The 13496-nt window shown below is 33.2% G+C and overlaps 1 protein-coding gene across 3 annotated transcripts in view; it reads left to right on the forward strand.

Annotated features, from left to right (window-relative positions):
- SPRED1 (sprouty related EVH1 domain containing 1) overlaps nt 1–13496 on the forward strand; it is a 117972-nt gene that overhangs the window by 48688 nt on the left and 55788 nt on the right. The gene's annotated exons all lie outside the window — the stretch shown is intronic.

A 13496-nucleotide genomic window follows, 5' to 3' on the forward strand; every position in this document is an offset into this window, starting at 1 on the left:
TTCAACACTACTGTCTTCCACCCAGACAAGTGTTTTCTTTCATGTATGTATTTTAAAATATGACTCTTAACTTTTGATAATATTACATACTTTTTAATTAGTATAGAAAGCTTTCTCCTTTATTTCATTAATAAGCCATAGAACAACTCTAATCATGTCTGAAAAGCTGAGTAATGTTAGTGTCATTCCTGTATCAAGAAAAGGAAAACATACACTTAGAAGCAAAATGAGAATAAAGTACCAAAAATTTCTAAGATCCTTGAAAATAACTATAATTCCTTTGAATATATACTTGTGGATTGGTTTGTGAGTTTATTTAGTATCTATGATGTTATTTCTATTGAAAATTTATTTTAAATTCCAAATAATTCTTTCATACATGAACTTTTAAAAAATATTTTACTTATTTATTTTTAGACATAGGGAAAGGGTGGGAGAAAGAGAGGGAGAGAAACATGAATGTGTGGTTGCTTCTTGTGTGTCCCCCACTGGGGACCTGGCACACAACCCAGCTATGTGCCCTGACTGGGAATCGAACAGGCCAGCCTCAATGCACAGAACCACATCAGCTTTTTTATGCATTTATTGCTATAATTTTAAGATTTTGTAGAATGAATATGTACTTAAAATTCTGATTAGTGTACCACGGTTTATGAGAATTATATATGAGCCCACAAGGGCTCATATATGAATATTTTTAATAAATTTGCTTTTAATTTTGGTTCTTGGCTTCTGGATAATTTTCACTAATGAATTATTTTAGTAGTTTAACTTGCCTTTTTAAACTAACTTTTCCTGTGTCCCAATTTCTGCCTTGGTGAAAGGGAAAGTTATCCTAAATCATCTTGAAAGCCTTCTAATTCCAGTTTTTTGTGAGTTTATAATTAACTCCTGACAGTGTATCTTAATGAACCAAAATGTAGTTTTAGGATTGTAGGAAACCCCAGTCAAATTTAGAAGTATACATAATAGATTTAACATGTCATCTCTAAAAGTTTAAATACTTAAAGGTGATTCTGGTTTTTGATAAGATGGCAGCTGGCATATGCTAATGCTAATTTAAAATAAGGCTTGTAGGCTTCTAAGAAAGTTTCTTGTGACTTGTTCTGGAGTATGATGCTTCTCGTCTGAGCTAATGGCAATTGGGAAATGTTTTGGAGGAAAAGTTGTAGATTTTAGAAACAGCGAAATAGTAAAAGATCTAAATATATTGGCTATATTAATGGACAGTTTACTTTAGGGTAATTTAATAAGAGACATGATCTGCATAACCAGGAGTGAGGCTGGTCAAAGACAGCTCAGATTGATGGATTAGGTGCTTGCTCATTGTGACTTTGACATAGAGCTAGTGAGAATAAATTTGGGATTCAGAAAGGACACACATGTGTTCCCTATGACAGAATTTAAAAAGAGCCCTTAGAGGCAGAATCATAACAGACTCAACAAAAAATACAATTTTCTGGTAGAAGCACTGACCTAGGAATAAGAAAGACCACCTGTTGTTTTACCTAATCATTTCTCCTTGAGGAAGCTTGTTACTTGTGTAACAGGAATAATAAATATGCCTCAGCGTAGACATAGAAGAAAAATTATTCATTTGGAGCGTTGCCATATTTTGTGTAGAGATTAGCTATATAATATAGCATTTTAGGTTATGGGAACTTGTATGATCAAAGTCAGAGTCAATAATGCATGCTTATAAATTGAAAATAGTCTTGTGGAGTGTCAGGACAAATGGGACAGTCACACAATGACACTGCATTGAAATAAGCAGATAAATTGCCCCCCTCTCCTGACCATGATACTTCTGAAGTAATACAGAATTGAAGTGTATATTCTTTTTCATTATCACTGCATTTTGGAATTATTATTTGGAATTATGTCCATTTCTATAGATATTTTTATTGATTGGTTTTATTTTAATGCAGTTTTCTAAGTTCTAGGTTTTTTAATTTATTTAAGAAAGAAATACTCTGTGACTGTTGAGTCTATAAATTTATAAAGTTCTTCCCAAGTTGGTAGTTTTCTTTAAAATTCTTCTGGGTGAGCCCTGGCTGGTGTGGCTGAGTGGATTGAGCACCAGCCTGTGAACCAAAGGGTCACTGGTTTGATATTAGTCAGGGCACATGCCTGGGTTGCAAGCCAGGTCCCCAGTTGGGGGGGGTGTGAGAGGCAACCACACATTGATATTTCTCTCCCTTCATTTCTCCCTCCCTTTCTATAAAAATAAATAATTTTTTAAAAAATAATATTCTTCTTGGTAAGTAAACTACATTTTAATAATATAAAAGATATTTGCTAAAAACTGCTCCTGACCCATTTTGTCTGTCAGTTACATCTTAGAATCTTCTACTTTAAATGAATTTTAGAAATGAAGTAGGGTGTCTGTCCTTCAAACCCCAAGAAAAACTTGTGTTCTTTAAGAAAGAATTGATATAGTAATTGATAATTAGCACTTGTATAGCTAATAAAAAACATTGATAGTATTTTATTGATGATTTGAGAAAGAGACATTAATTTTGTTAATCCATTTATTTATGCATTCATTGGCTGATTCTTGTATGTCCCCTAACCAGGGATCAAACCCATAATCTTGGCATATAGGGACAGCATCCTAACCAACTGAGCTACCTGGCCAGGGCTTAAAGAGTGTTGATAAGTTAAAATACCAGTAAGAACAGTGAAGAATAAAGTTGGCTTTCTCAGGGGGTGAAAAAAGAGCCCCTTCGGTAGAAGAGCTTTCCAGCCTTTGATTTGCAATTACTTGTACTAAAAATAAGTCTTTTATACTTTCCAAAGGGTAATATTTACTTTTTTTTTTTTTTTTAAATAAGAAAAGCAGCATAAATAAAGAACAGGCAGAATGGGTTTTTTTTCCAGGAAGGCAGCATTGTATGTAACTGGGGCAGTACTCATTCATTTATTGGCTTGTTCATTCAGTGTAATTAGAAAGTATTTCCTGTGATGTTTACCTATAATTTCCTTGTTTTTATGATGCTTACACAGGAGGAGTTTATTTTATAGATTACCCTTTTGATACTCTAAATTAGAGCTTCCCCAAGCTGTGTGCCATGAACAATAGTGACTGGAGTCTCTGGGCTTGTTGCCTCTTAACCAGCAGCAGCTCCTTTCATGGTTGCCTTATAAATGTTATTTTTTTAAGTATGCCTGAGGAAAATGTTGGAAAGCACTGCTCTACATAGTTGGCTTTTCACGCTTTATTGATGATTTAGAAGGAATTCAAAAGGAACACCAGGCTTTGGTGTTATATTCTAAGGTAATCCAAGTACTGCCTTTCTCCCAGGCACTTGGGCATGGGAATGGCCTTTAACAAGAATAGAGCCTCAGAACAGCTTTTCTTGATCTGTATGAGTTGTATCCTCCATTTCCTTCTAAATCTTTATAACCTTGATTTATTCATTTTAATTCTTGAGTATGTTAGTGTTATCCTGGACCACATATTTCTTAAGTGCTGGTTAAAATTTAACTGTCTTATGTATAGATTATATTTTTTTGCCTTTTTAGCTGAATTGTATGTGATATGTAAATTTAAAGCACTCTTCCTAGAATCTTTAGAAGTAGCTGAATAAACTGTCCATAACAACATTAAAAGTTTGCTAAAATATTTAGTACTAAACAGTTTAAAATTACCACGGGCATATAAATTTAGGTATTCCTATATTTATGTAGTAGGTATTCCTATTTTATGCAATAAAATATTGTAAAATTACAAATTTAATTAAAATTATTCTATTAAAAGCATGTTATGTGCTAAGAGATGACAAAAAATGGAATAGGCTTCATAGAAAGATACAGTAGGACTGAGAACATTTGGATTACTTAAGAATATTCTATGGAAACATGAAAAAAGCACAATGCTATGTTAGCAAAGTTAGGAGATAGCTGTCATTATAAACTTAAAGTGACAAAGATAATGGGTAAAGATAAAATAATAAGTAAAGGTAAAAAATGAAGAAAGAGGAAACAAGAAACATCTCAAGTTTAGGAGGTAGACAAAGAGATTAAGATAATGCTTTTTGGATTACTAAGTATAATTAGGTTATAGATAAAAAGTGGCTTATAAAAATAAAAAATGCCATAAGATAATAGTTTTACTGTTTAAATTGACACATTTTAAAAAGGAAGTTTCTTTCCAGTTATTAGAACTTGAAACAAAATTAGAGTAGTTGTTTTTTAGGAAGAAAATAGTTATAGGAACAGTTTTATTAACAATGAGACTCACCCCCTTTCCACCATGGGAAGCTTTAAAAGACCAGAGGAACATCTTTCTGCCTTAGATTAGATTTTATAAAAGTACAGAACAACAGTTTCCTGCTTAGCCTCCCACTGTGCCTCTGTGAATTATTGCATTGTGAAACCTCAGTCTTCCACTAAAAACCAACTGCATTAACTAGTTTTTCCTTGAAGATTCAGCAGCTCTGTCTCTTGAAAGATTCTGGTTCCCTTATTTACCATAATATTACAGGGAGGAAAATATCACAGGAGTGGGAGTAGAGGTGGTATCAGTATTTTAAATGTGCTTTATTTATTTGCCTTAACAAAGTGTTACCAAATCAATCATATATATAAATCCTTTTGTTGACACTGTACCATTCAGATCGCCATCCTCTAACTTTCATTTTCATCTACTGACCTTAGCTATTCCTTTCCGTAGCCAGCTTTTCCACATCTGAACCTCATCATTATTCTTGGCTAGTTCTCTTTGCATAGTCTTGACCTTTTGGTCTTCATTTCAGCAGGCTGCTTTCCTGGATCTGGTTGTTTTCCAGAACTGCTTCATTTGAGAAATTTTATAATTTCCTGTCATTTTGTCTTTATTCCCCTTCTCTTACTACAGTTTCATGTTTACTCTATTACTTTGTGCCTCTGATTTTATTCTGATTTTAGAAGATTCCTCTGGCTTGAGTATTTTTTATTCTTTCTAAATCCAATGTAGGTTTTTTGGTCAGTCATTGAAACTATTTCTTCATGTTTCAGTAGACAGTATGTTGCTGAGTTTTTACCTTACTTTACACTAAAATTTCATTGAATTCTACATTATTAAAAGAATATTTCCTTTTTATTTATTATTAGTATTTTTAATCCTCACCCAAGGTCATGCTTATTGATTTTAGAAAGAGGGCAAAGGAGGGAGGAGGGAGAGAAACATTAATTAGTTGCCTCTCATATGCACCTGACAAGGAACTGAACCCACAACCTAGGTACCTGCCCCGACTGGAACGGAACCCACAACCTTTTGGTTTACAGGATGACACTCCAACCAACTGAGCCACACTGGCCAGGGTGAGAATACCCCTATTTTTAAAGGCGAGTCTTTCCTGCAACAAATATACAGTGAGAAGCTACTGTGTGTTTGACATTGTTCTAAGGATTGAGAATAACTAAACGAACAATGACAAAAATTCTAGTTTTTAAGATAATATATATTCTGGTGAAGGACAAAGAAATATAATAAATAAGGTTAGTAACATGCTAGTCAATTATAAGTGGTAAGAGGAAAAACAAATCAGGACAGAAGTATAGGGAGTTTTTTTGTGGGGAAGAACTGTAATACTCAGGCCTTTCCTTCCTTTGTCTTAAATCGTCTGCCTATTCCCAAAGGCAGTCACTTCCATGATGTTGCCTTACTTAGTTCCTGTTTACCAAGAGCAAGCATTTAACTTACGGAAATTATTTATGGCTTACGGAAATTATTTACGGAAATTTAGGGCATTTAACTTATGCCCTCCTGTCTTTTACATTAACTAAATAACTATAGACAGTATATTAAAAGTTTATGTAGAGTGGCGAATGTAGATAGATTGCTAGTCCTGAGGAAACAACAGTAGCAGGAACAATTTCCTTTTTGTTGTTACAGGGAGGTCATAGACAGAAAACTAGGAAAATTGAGTTAGAGAAAGCACTTTCAACAAATCAATTTTGCTGTGAAGGATTGGATTTAGAAGAAATGCTGATAATAATAGTAACAACAACATTCATCTACTCCAAAATTACCTACTCATTTTAGGGTCAGTCCATTGAAAAGATAATAGATAAATTGTACTATTAATGACCTTTTTATATAACCATAAATTTTGTGACTTTCTTTTGGCACTTGTTTTTCAACAGTTTACTCTTTAATGTTTCCACTATTCCTGGAAGAGAGGGAGGAACCCCACCTGTTAGCATATCCATTATCTTTCTTTGGACTCATGTGATAGCTATTTCCTTGAAAATTAAGATTTGTTATATTCCTGTATTACCTTCCTACTTGCTTTTTTTTTTTTTCTCAGAAAACTTCAGCTTAACACTTAATTTCCTTTAGCACTCTACAGAAGATACTAGACTTTCTCTTTATTCAGTTGGCTTGCTTTGAATTAATGTCATTCCATTCTTTAGTTACTAATTTATACTGATTGCTCTGGTCTATCAGGCTCATCAGGATTATTTTGACTTCATCTTTCTCCTTTGTACTTGATTGTAATGTATTTCACATTTCTTCCATTACATTTCAACTGTCATTAAATTATTATAATAGTTACAGCTTTACTAATAGCTAAATTAAAATTCAAACTTTTTAATCTCACTTTTTAGGTCTAAATATTCCATCACTACTTTTGCTCTATTAGAATCTAACTTATCATATAACTGTATCATGCTTTTAATTGATTGGTTATTAGTCTTTTAATTAATCAACAACTGCTTGAATACCTTCACTTACTATATTAGTTTGCTTGGGCTGCCTTAAAAAAATACCAGAGAGTGGCTGGCTAAAACAACAGAAATTTATTTTCTCACAGTTCTGGAACCCGGGAAGTCCAAGATCTGGATGCTGATTGATTTGATTTCTGGTGAGAGCTGTCTTTCTAAATTTCAGAAGGGTGCAGTTCAATCCATATCACTTCCTATTTAATTCTACTTTTTTGTCTGTTGATTCTTATATGAATGTTATACTCTTAAAATTAGTTTTATGTAGAGTTTAATATCTGCTAATATTAATTTTCCCCTCACTAGTCTTCACCCTCTCTTTTGGATATATTTTTGCTCGTTTTTTTTTTTTTCAGAACTCTATAAACATATAAAAATTTTTGTGACTGTAGTGTATGATTTTGGGGTCAGTTTTGGTATCTTTTAAAGCTTATTCGTGCAACTCGTCTTTGTGTGTAGTAGCTAGCCAGTGATAATGTTGGCTTTTTTGTGTATGTGTGAATTTAATGGGATTTCTGGTGTTGCACAGATGTATGATGTTAGCTGTTGTTTTGAGGCACCATTTATCACAATAAGGAAGTGTCCTGGTATTGCTTATGTTTCCCCCTTCAGAATTTGATATTAATTTATCTGAAATTTGGTTTTACAAATATTCCATAGACTTTTTAAATTTATCTTTTTATTGAGATAATTATAGATTGTTAATTATTCTTGTAAGGAATAATGTTAAAAAGGTTCTGTTTTCTTTTTACCCAGTTTTCCCAGTGGTAACATTTTGCAAACTAGTATATCACAACCAGAATAAATAGTCACATCTACACAATCTGCTGTACTCAGACTTTCCCAGTTTTGTACTCATTTGGGTGCGTATATAGGTCTATGTAGTTTTATCACATGTATCCAGTGCCATAGAAAAAATACAGAGTAGTTCAGTAATCATAAGAATCCTTTCCCCTGTTACTTACTCTTCAATAAAGACAGCTACCTCCCTCTTGGCCTGGAAATCACTCACCTGTTCTCTATTTCTATAAGTTTGTCATTTTGAAAGTATTATATAATTGGAATCAGATATATGTAACTTCAGGATTTTTTTTTTCATTTAGTATAGTTCCCTGAGGGTTTATCCAGGTCGTTGGATATGTGTTCCTTTTTATTGTTGACTAGTATTCTATGACAACTATGTACCGAAGGTTAAACCCCTTTGACTCACTAAAGGAAAAGCAGGCTGCTTACAGTTTGGGACTATTGCACATGTAGCTGCTGTGAACATTCAATACAAGTTCTTCTGTAAACATAAGCTTATTTCTCTGGGATAAATGACCCTAATGCAGTTGTTGGACTGTGGTAGATGCCATGTTTAGTTTTGCAAGAAACTGCCAAACTTTTCTCCAGAGTGGCTGCACCATATTACATTTCCACAAGCAGTGTGTCAGCAATCCAGTTTCTAGGCATTCTTGCCAGTGTTTTATGTAGTCACTATTTTTAATTTTAGTTTTTCTGATAGGTGTGTAATGATAGCTCATTGTAGTTTTAATTTGCATTTCCCTAATGGCTAATCATATGTTTATGTGTACCTTCTTTGGTGAAATGGCTGTTTATGTCCTTTGCCATTTTTATCACTGGATTGCCTTTTTTTTCCTGTTGAATATTGAGAGTTCTTTATACATTCTAGATACTAGTTCTTTGTTGGGATATGTGGTTTACAAGTATTTTCTTCCAATCTCTTTATCCCCTTCACAGGTTTTGCAGAACAAAGTTTTTAATTTTAATGAAGTTCAGTTTATCAGTTTTGCCTTTAATCATTCATGATTTTGTTGTCAAGTCTAAGAACTCTTTGTCTAACCCTAGGTCCTGAAGATTTATCCTATGTATTTTTCCTAAAAGTTGTATAGTTGTTAATTTTTATATAAGGTATGATAATTATGTCAAGGTTCATTTCTTTAGCTTGTGAATGTCAAGTGTTTCCAGCACCATTTGTTGATAGGGTTGTTCTTCCTCCATTAACTTACTTTTATACTCTTGTTAAAAATCAGTTGAGCATTTTGTATATGTTCTCCATTTTGTTTCTTTGTGCTGTTTGTCTGTTCCTCTACAAATATCACACACTGTATTGTTGTAGCTATATTGTAAGCCCTAGTATTGGGTAGAGTGATGTCTCTTATTATTTCTCAAGATTGTTTTAGTTATTCTGGGGTCTGTGCTTTTCACATAAATTTTAGAATAATCCCACCCATGTCTACAAAATCCTTACTGGGATTTTGATAGGAATGGTGTTAATCCTATGGGTCAATTGGAAGAGAATTGACATCTTTACCGTGTTGAAACTTCCAGTCCATGAATGCAATATGTCTGTAGTTAGATCTTCTTTGTATTCTTTTTTCCCCTTTGAATTCTTTTATCAGCATTTTGTGATTTTCAGCATATAGATCCTATATACATTTAGTTAGGTGTATACCCCAGTGTTTCATTTTTCTTGGAGCACTTGTAATGAATGGTAGTATGTTTATAATTTTGGTTAGTGCATGCTTATTGTATGTGTATGGAAATGCAATTAACTTTTGTTTATCCTGTTTCCTTGCTGAACTATATTTTTTGTTAGATTCTCTGGGATTGTTTAACATCGACATGCCATTACAAATATGAACAGTTTTATTTCTTCCTTTTCAATCTGTATGCCTTTTATTTCTTTTTCTTTTTTTATTGCAGTTCTGTGTTGAGCAGGAATGGTAGTAGTGGACATCCTTGCCTTGATCAGATGTTAGTGGAAACACATTCACTCTCTCACCTTGAAGTATGATTTTGGCCATAGGGTTCTTAAAATGCAACCTTTATAGAGTTGAGATAATTCCTCTCTCTTCCTAAATTGCTGATAATTTTTATTATGAATGGGTATGTGAATTTGTCAAATGCCTTTTTTGTGTTAACAGATAGAACATCTGTAGCTTGATGACATGATAGATTACACTGATTGACTTTCTATTTTTTAATGTTGACCCAGCTTTGTGTACCTGGTTAAATCCCACTTGGTCATGGTGTATATAATCTTTTCATACATTATTGGATTTGAATCAGTACTATTTTGTTAAGGAATTTTGTGTTTAATTTCATGAGGGAGATTGGTCTGTGGGTTGTTTTTTTTTTTTTTTTTGGTACTTGTCAGGTATTGGTATCAGGTAAATTAGTTTCATAAACTCAAGTGAGAACTGTCCTCTCCACTTCTGTTTTCTGAGAGAGACTGTGTAAAATTGGTATTACCATGGTTCCACTTTAAATATTTGGTCAGATTCTCCAGTGAAAACTTCTCAGTGTCGCGAGTTCTTTGCTTGAGAACTTTTAAACTAAAAATACAATTTCTTCACCAGTTATAGGACTATTCAGGTTAACATTTTTGTTTTGATAATATTTGATTTGCATAGAATTGGTCCGTTTTCTTTAAAAATTATCTAATTTATGAGTATAAGTCCTTAGGATCTTAATTATTCTTAAAGTCTGCAGGATCTTTAGCAATATCCTATTTCATTCCTAAAATGGGTGATTTATGTCTTCATTTCTAATTTGTCAGTCTTGCTAGAAGTTTATCAGTTTTACTGTTTTTTAAACTAGCTTTTTGTTTAATTATTTTTCTTCATTTTCAATTTCACTGATTGCTGTTTTTTGTTCATTTCTTTCTGCTTGCTTTTAGTTTTTTTCTTCCTCTTTTTCTAATTTCTTAAGGTAGAAGCGTCAGTTATTGATTTGAGACCTTCATTTCAACATCCACAGACTTTTTAAACTTCATTAAATTATTTAAATTTTACTTTTTTTTTTTTGGTCTTCTATTCAGAGCTGAAAATCTCCAACCATCATTATGTCTTTGGATATTCTTTTTTTTTTTTTTTTAAGAAATTGTACTTTTTTTTTTTTAAACAGGAAACTTTATTTTTTTTTTAATTTAATTTATTTATTTTTAGAGAGGGAAGGGAAGGAGATAGAGAGAGAGAGAGAGAGAGAGAGAGAGAAACATCAATGTGCTGTTGCTGGGGGTTATGGCCTTCAACCCAGGAATGTACCCTGGCTGGGAATTGAACCTGGGACACTTTGGTTCCCAGCCCCCGCTCAATCCACTGAGCTACGCCAGCCAGGGCTGTCTTTGGATATTCTTAAGTCTCTAAATAATTTTTGTGTCATAGATATTGCTGTATAAATCCATAAATAGAGGTTTATGGCTGTTAAATCATTAAATTGAGAGTGGTTCTTTCAGAATTGTGTGGGCCCTTCTCCAAATTATGCAGACCTAGTTGAGGGAGAAGAGAATTGTTTAAGCTTGTTTTTTTTTTCCTGGCAATTCAGAGATCTTACAGGTTATAGGGACTTGGGAAAGAGTCAAATAAAGAAGCAAGAAATATTACGTGTGCCCAAGAATTTTATAGCGTTCTTTAGTGTGGCCACCAAGAGTTAGAACAGTGTCCTAATTGTGACAGTTCCCTCCTCTTTTTGCTGTTGGTAATCCCCTCAGTTCTCCACTGGGAATGGCTTTCCTGCTTAAGGCCCTCAGGGGTTGACCTGTTTCCTAGAGGTGCTGATGGGATCCCACTGTGTCTCACCTCTCATTCCCTCCTCCCCTTCCATTCTCACTTCCTATTGATGCAGGTTCTTTAATGGTTGCAGGTCTCTGGTGGTTTTTCTATTTTCTTCCCAATCAGTGAGTTACATTTTTTTTCTAGGAAATTGGTCATTTCACTTAGTTTTTCAAATTTGGGGTCATAAAATCCTTACATTGTATTTATTATTTTCTAAGTGTTTTGCTCTACCTTCAGTTTTGTCCCTGTTTTCATTTCTAATACTGTTTATTTGTACTTTTTATCTGCCTTTGTCCATTTCCCTAATCTTGGCACCATTTCCCTAGTCTTGGCAGAGAGCTTTCAGCAAGAATAGTACAAGAGCTCCTGTGTACCCATTGCCCAAATTCACCAATTTTTAACATTTTGTCACATTAGTTTTATCATTCTCTCTCCCCCCCAGTACACACACATTACAAACTCTTTGAAGTCACATATATCCTGCCTTCTACTCCTTAATGCTTCAGTGTATTTTTCTTAAGAGCAAAAATATTTTCTTACACAACCACAGCACAATTATTTTATTTAGGAAATTTAACATAAATATAGTACTTTAATGTATATTCCATATTCCAGTTTTGTAACTGTCATGATAATATTCTTGTAACATTTTTGTTCCTTCAGTACAAAATCATGTGACATTCAGCTGTCATGTGTCTTTATTCTCCTTTAATCTGGAGCAGTTCTTCTGTCTTTCCTTTATGAGTTGGACATATTTAAAGTCTTTTTTTATAACATAGACATATTTAAAGAATATTGGCTTCCTTTCTTCCCTGTTATGTGAGAACCATGCCATTGTTTCTTTTTTTAAAAGGTCTAAAATTCCACTCAACTCAGAACAATGTTAAACACAAAATTTTATTAATAGTTAGTAAAAAATATATAATTACAATATAGTTTCATATATCATAGGATGCCTTGGTATCCTTCATAAAGGATATAGTTTTTATATCATCTAGAAGACTGAAGTTCATGAGGCAACTATTTGAGATACCAAGTACTGATTTTGGTGATCACATAATTTGAATTTGAAATTTTTATTTCAAAAATGAAGTTTTTCCTGGGACTCAAAAGTATTTTAGAAAGTCACTACTAAAATTGTTTAGGTTTGGTTACAGACTATATTACTTTTTAGATAATAGTATTTGTAAACATGTAATTATCTACTCGTGAGGTAGCAACTATAATAAACAACATAGTAGTTTGAAAGTACATATTTAATTTTGCTCTGCCCTCCCAAATTACTATTTGTTGTTAGTGAAACAAAAATGCATTTATTGACATTTTTGTCTTGGTTTATTTTGTTTTATTTATTTTATTTTATTATTTTATTTTTGGCTTGGACTATTTTAAATGCTTATGGAAAACAAGTGTAGTAATTTTATGATAGGAGTTTTGCTATATATTTCCCAAAATAATGTATCTTCAGAAGTTTTAGTTATTCAATGACCTTGGTATTTCCTCCTCTGCCCCCTCCCCCCCAATAATACCCTAGAATTTCTTTTAGAAGAAGGAAAAAGACTGGGTGATTGAAATGTTTTCACTGTCTTTAGAATCTATTAACTTAAGCTCTTTAGAATCTATTCACAAGCTCTTTGATATCCTAAGTACCTTTATCATTCAAACTCTTTCCCCTCCCATTCTGTAAAAAAAGGTCTCCCCCTCATAGATAATGATCTCCCAGCCTTCTCATAGCAACTGTTCTATTATGGCCTAGTGATATCACCTAGAGACCAACCTCTTCATTGCTACTTATCATTCAGTAATATTTATTGAAGTTTTATTTCATCTCGGGCAGATTTGAGTATTCTGTATTACCTCATTTAATTCTTAAAAGTCAGATAGATAATGAGTGGTGGAAACTGGATGGGACCCAGCTGATATTAGCTGAAAAGCCCACAAGCTTCATTAGTTACTGTTCCAAATTCCTGTTACACAGTACTAACATTTTGGGAGTGTGCCCAGTTCCTGCACCTTCTATTATTCATACTTTAAATCATTTTATTTTGGACACTTTTTACTCAAGTAACCACCTTTCTTATTCGCCTTTCTCTTTTAACTCCTAGCCTGATACCTTAGGGAAATCTCTTATTCTCCCTCTCTCCCTTCATCTATAACAGACTTTTAATATATTTATGCTGATACTCAATTCACTTTTCTTAAATTTTGACTTCACCTGTTCAAGTGTAT

This window comes from Phyllostomus hastatus, unplaced genomic scaffold (genome assembly GCF_019186645.2).
Source record: "Phyllostomus hastatus isolate PE091 unplaced genomic scaffold, TTU_PhHast_1.1 phas_scaffold_501, whole genome shotgun sequence".
Classification (NCBI taxonomy): domain Eukaryota; kingdom Metazoa; phylum Chordata; class Mammalia; order Chiroptera; family Phyllostomidae; genus Phyllostomus; species Phyllostomus hastatus.